Genomic DNA, 6,862 nt, shown 5'->3' on the forward strand with positions numbered 1-6,862 from the left:
TGCTCGTTACCTCCTCATTCTCCATCACCAGAGTCCTCCGATACACATCTGAATGCTTCTGGATCCATTAATGGAGGGTAGTAGGTGAGGTTTCAACATTGAGGACCGAGAATTTCTGCCCTTAATATTGTGGAGGTGACATTGGTTCAGCTACATAATACGTCCCTAAACAACTAAACAAAGAGTTAAAGGATGGTTGAGTAATTTCACCCTAATGTCCTTTGTGGAGCCTAAACAACCTCCCAGAAGCTTAAAGCATAAATATTTTGTTGTATGTCCTTTTCGGTGTTGTAATTTGTAGACGCCCCTAGCACCGCTTACGCCGTAGCAGCAGAGAACAGAAGCCAGGCAGGCAAGTGTTAATAAACTTCTGTGTGTACTTACAAACTTTCCAATCCATCGCTTTATGAGTACATAACCTATTTGTACTAGTGTAGAAGGTGTAACATTTCGGCATTAGTGGGTCATACTTAGATACAAACCGGGTCCATTAGCCTCACGCTAAGCTATTCAGCGTGCTTACACGCTACTCACGCCTAATCCTCCCAATGTTCGAACCCAGGTGAAAAAGACTGGGGGGTGTTTTGGGCTCTGAGGGTCATGGTGCAAAGGACCCTAGGGTGAAATTACTCCAACCATCACTTTAAACGAGTAAGCTGAGAAATCAAATCAGTCCTCTGTTTACATTTCATGAATTCACATGGTTTCATATTTTTATCTAATTCTGTTCTCAAGAAGAAAATGAAACATTGTCAAGATTTGAGTGTTTATCAGGTTTAGTGTTGGGGTACCGTACCCCGAACTTTTTATGGTACTGACTGAATTACGGGTGTAATAATGATACGATTCATCGCTAAAATAAACTTTAGTCTGTCCTCTGCATGTTGACGAGAGCTGGACTCTAGGTAGTACATTTCAGTACAAATTATGAAAAATAAATATTAAAAAGGCTAAAATAGAATAAGATAGAAAGAATTAAAACTTAGACAGTGTAGTTAAGAAATGAGAATAAATATTTGATTTAATAGGCTGGTGGACGGGAGAGGGGGGTTTATTTTCTTGTGGAGTGTAAAATGTTTTAATAAATAACAAAATAAGTTCAGAGAGATAAATAGGTTTGGAATTATTTTACAACCGAAAATGTTTATTTTATTACGGATTGAGGGGAAGAGCAGTACCGAAAAAGTGCTATAGCTGACTCCAATCTGTAGATTTATTGTTTTAATTAAATATATATACCAATAATAGCCATTAAACACCACCAGTCCATGTTGTTAGTTCAGTACTTGTATTATTTAGTTATACTTACGTAGGTAGAGAAGTAGACTGTGGTATTTACTGGAGTAAATACACTCCAAAAATATATCAATTGTTAGTTGTATCACAATGTTCTGATTATACACAACTTGTTGGGTTTCAGGTAGACTCCTGAGGTATCACAACAGACAGAAGTTCTCCACCTTAGACGAAAGACCAGGACTCATCTGATACTAGGAACTGTGCCAGAACATTCCTGGGGGCTTTGGTCAGAGAACTGTCACCATGCAAATCCAAACGGTGTTTACCATTGGGGCTGACAGCACTCTCTATCGTGTTGGAGTGAGTGTGGAACCAATGGAAAGGTCCTAACTCTCCCTGAAGACCATCAGCATGAAGATCCGGCCCTGTGCAGTAGTTCTCCAGGACCAACGCCCAGCAGAATATCAGCTCACTCTTCTGATTTCTTTCTTTCTCATTAATCATTTAAATCTCACAACCGGTCTTATTTTCCTGAAATCGGGCACCAGCACAAGAAAACTAACTTTGACGCTTGTAAGTCTGAAGTACTGTCTGGTGATATTTTAAATCAGTCGGCAAAAAGTCAGATGTGTCTCCAGTTGTGAGTTGCAGTAGGAGTAGAGGCCCATAATCCTTAAATGGAAAACACATATGTAGTCTGGATCAGCTGTTAATCACTGCATGAACTGATAACAAGAAAAACAAAAAGAGAAAGAAGTAAAGAAAATGAAAAGTATAAAAAGATTCTTTGCAGTTCAGGACAGCCAGTTGATGTTGGTGGAGGTTTGAAACTGTAATGTGAAACTTTATCTGCAAAAATGTACGGGTGACAATAAATAAGAAGCTGTAGCATTAAGATGATCTGATTCTTCACTTTGACCCTGAATCATTCTGTCTGGACTGGTCTGATGGAAGATGGACTCATGATGGGTCTGAAATCAGTTACAACTCTCCACGTGTCTTGTATCAGCTGATCAAAAAGCAACAGATGGAGCAGGACATACACAACAACAGCACCGACGTTAGATATGAACACATTTTATTAACCTTGGGGAAGCCATGATTTTCAAAACCCTTTAAATGTTGAAATCATAAGAAAACATTTCTACATTACTTAAATATTACTGAAAATATATATTTTTTAAATTTCTAAAATATCACTAAAAACATTGCTGAAATTACTACAAATAATCATATAAAAGTAGTAAAATAATTACTGAAAATACTTACTTATATTAAACCATACTGGTTAAACTGTAACTAAAAATTTAAATATTTCACTAAATATAACTCTGAGATGGTGGAATTGAAGTTTGAAATAAAAAAGGCTCTAATCCCCAGAGTATGAGAACACACACACACACAACAACACACACACACACACACACACACACACACAAAAATAAAAACACACACACACACAACACACAAAACACACACAAACACACAAGTTTTGGGAAACTTTTTCTTCGAGTGAAAGTCGAAATATTACAAGAGAAAAGTTGTAATATTTTGAGTAATCAGCAGATAAATTATGTATCAATATATATTAATTGCAAGTATTAGTACTTTTACTGCAGGTATATATAAACCGTCTCTGTATTGAATAGTGCATTCAAGGCTGTTATAAAAACCGGAAACTAGATTTCTTTGACCCGAAGATAAACAAACACTTCCCGCACACTTTGTCAGTTTGTTGTTAGTTTGTTGTTGACTAAAGTCTGCGCAAGTAGTGTTCTTCCAACGTGTCGCTTACTTTATTAAGTTAATGTTACAAAGACAAATAGAACCGACGGAGCTTAGCTAGGTAATTCAGTTAGCATTAGCTGCCGTTAGCTTCGTCGGTCAGCGGGGCTGTTAGCTGTAGAAGATGACCTCCCGGGCTCTGGGAAGAAATACTGTGCCGCTCCCGTCAGTTTGTACGGTTTGTTGTTAGTGAACCAGTTTTATTAACGTACTGTTTAAAAACAGAGTCAGCTTAATGCCGAGCCAGCCGAGTTAGCATACGCCGTTAGCCGCAGTTAGCGGTTAAGGATACAGCTACGTGAGACCGTTACGTTGTAGAAAAAAGATCTTGGTTTGACTAAAACACCTTGCGGAACGGAACACGCGTTTCCTGGGTGAGAGTATTAAAACGTATTATTATATTATAGTAGATTTTGCGTAATTTAGCGTAACTTTCGTCCGTAGCTGTATCCCTTCTAGCCGTTAGCCGCAGTTAGCTTCGGTTGTTCAGCGGAAGAAGCGGCGGCTGTTAGCCGGCAGGATGAGCCCCTGCGCCGGCCTGCACACCCAGCTGGCCGCCGTCATGGAGTCTCTGGTTCACGCTGCGGTGGCGGAGCTGAAAAGCAGCGTCGGGACAGTTCGTGCTCGCTCCGGGGGGCGGTCCGCGCGGAGAGGGGAAAAAAGCTTCCCCCCACAACACTGCAGGCCGAGAGCCGGGAGAAGATGGTGAGGAGCCGGGCAACGGCTGGAGATGGTCGTGGGTCGTTATGGGTCTTTCTTTTAGGGTTAAAATCAGCTTTTAAAGTTGAAAAAGTCTGAATATTAAAAGTAAAAGGCTAAAGGATGTAAAAGACCTAATATCTCAAGGGAAAAAATCGAAATATTTTAAGAAAATAAGTCATAATATTTCAAATTTTTTTTTAAAGAAAAAGTCGTAATGTCTTGGTTCTTACAGTGATGGTTTCATTATTTGTATGTAGTATAAAACTTTTCTGGATTTTAGTGTCAAGAGAAACAAAGTTAAGTTACTCTGTTGTAGAGGTGTGAATCTTCACTGATCTTTCGATTACGATTATCATGTCAGTGATTCAATTCTATATCACAATGCTTCAAATAAATGTTTCTATTAAAGCCATGTAGGATATTTAATTCAGAGCTTTTCAAGCTTCAAAAACCAAACATTCTGCAGTGCTCGAATACTAAATAACTTGGATACATAAAACTATACAGCACTGAGCACATGGCACCTCCTGAATGTGTTAACATACCAGAATATGTAAACAGAAATGTTGTCAGGCCGACATTACATTATAAACAGAAATAAATCGATTATGAGCAGACCGATTACCGATGCAGCATCGTCTATGTCCACGATTCAATGCATCGATTATTTGATTAATTTCAACACCTCTACTCTGTTGTCATGTTGTCTTTAGTCTCTTATGGTCAGACCTTCCTCCACAGTGCTGCGGAGGAAGGTCTGGCTAGTCCTCACAGCATTCCTGGATGGGAGAACAACGTGCTCTGGTTTATTGGCATTTCTTTAAACCAATCAGAATCATCGTGGGCGGGGCTAAGCTCCGGACAGAGCCACGGTGCCTCTGCTAAATAGTCTCAGGAAGGAACTGGTTCTGGTGGAACATGTGGACGCTCAAAAGTAGTTTTAGTCGTTCAACAGAAAACTCAGATTGGACAGATAGTCTAGCTAGCTGTTAGACAGACAGACACACAGACAGACAGACAGACAGACAGATAGTCAGACAGATAGTCCAGCTAGCTGTTAGACAGACAGACACACAGACAGACACACAGACAGACAGACAGACAGATAGTCTAGCTAGCTGTTAGTTAGACAGACACACAGACAGACAGACAGACAGTCTAGCTAGCTGTTAGACAGACAGACAGACAGTCTAGCTAGCTGTTAGACAGACAGACAGACAGACAGATAGTCTAGCTAGCTGTCTGGATTTACCCTGCAGAGATCTGAGGACCAGTTAACCATAGTCCTCACAAATCCACCAGAGGTTAGAACCCCGACACAGAGACAGATGAAGGGGACGTTAAAAGACATGCAATCCCAGAAGTGGAACGCCAAGGACATAGACTATGTTGTCTGAAGCGTGTGTGACCTCTGACCTGTGTGTGACCTCTGACCTGTGTGTCCAGGTGTGTGTGTGACCTCTGACCTGTATGTGACCTCTGACCTGTATGTAACCTCTGACCTGTATGTGACCTCTGACCTGTGTGTGACCTGTGTGTGACCTCTGACCTGTGTGTCCAGGTGTGTGTGTGTGACCTCTGACCTGTGTGTGACCTCTGACCTGTGTGTTACCTGTGTGTGACCTCTGACCTGTGTGTGACCTCTGACCTGTGTGTCCAGGTGTGTGTGTGACCTCTGACCTGTATGTAACCTCTGACCTGTGTGTGACCTCTGACCTGTGTGTGACCTGTGTGTGACCTCTGACCTGTGTGTCCAGGTGTGTGTGTGACCTCTGACCTGTGTGTGACCTCTGACCTGTGTGTCCAGGTGTGTGTGTGTGACCTCTGACCTGTGTGTGACCTCTGACCTGTGTGTGACCTCTGACCTGTGTGTGACCTCTGACCTGTGTGTCCAGGTGTGTGTGTGACCTCTGACCTGTGTGTGACCTCTGACCTGTGTGTGACCTCTGACCTGTGTGTGACCTCTGACCTGTGTGTGACCTCTGACCTGTGTGTGTGACCTCTGACCTGTGTGTGTGACCTCTGACCTGTGTGTGACCTCTGACCGTGTGTGTCCAGGTGTGTGTGACCTCTGACCTGTGTGTGACCTCTGACCTGTGTGTCCAGGTGTGTGTGTGACCTCTGACCTGTGTGTGACCTCTGACCTGTGTGTGACTCTCTGACCTGTGTGTGTGACCTCTGACCTGTGTGTGTGACCTCTGACCTGTGTGTGACCTCTGACCTGTGTGTGACCTCTGACCTGTGTGTCCAGGTGTGTGTGTAACCTCTGACATTTGTGTGTGACCTCTGACCTGTGTGTGACCTCTGACCTGTGTGTCCAGGTGTGTGTGTGACCTCTGACCTGTGTGTGACCTCTGACCTGTGTGTGACCTCTGACCTGTGTGTCCAGGTGCAGTTTGCAGCAGTGATGGAGACTCTGGGGAACGAGGCTCTGGGGAAGATCATGAACGTGGTGGAAGAAGCCAAACTGCTGCTGGAGCCCGAAACCACCAAGAGACGGGGCAGCAAGAGACCTCAGACCAGCATCCTGTACATCCTCAACAACACATGCACTGGTACCCCAATATATACCATAATATATATACTAATATATACTAATATACATCCTCAACAACACATGCACTGGTACCCCAATATATACCATAATATATATACTAATATATACTAATATACATCCTCAACAACACATGCACTGGTACCCCAATATATATATATACTAATATATACTAATATATACTAATATACATCCTCAACAACACATGCACTGGTACCCCAATATATACCATAATATATATACTAATATATACTAATATACATCCTCAACAACACATGCACTGGTACCCCAATATATACCATAATATATATACTAATATATACTAATATACATCCTCAACAACACATGCACTGGTACCCCAATATATACCATAATATATATACTAATATATACTAATATACATCCTCAACAACACATGCACTGGTACCCCAATATATATATATACTAATATATACTAATATATACTAATATACATCCTCAACAACACATGCACTGGTACCCCCAATATATATATATACTAATATATAAATATATACTAATATACATCCTCAACAACACATGCACTGGTACCCCAATATATAT

The sequence above is a fragment of the Perca fluviatilis genome, chromosome 21 (genome assembly GCF_010015445.1).
Source record: "Perca fluviatilis chromosome 21, GENO_Pfluv_1.0, whole genome shotgun sequence".
Taxonomy (NCBI): Eukaryota; Metazoa; Chordata; class Actinopteri; order Perciformes; family Percidae; genus Perca; species Perca fluviatilis.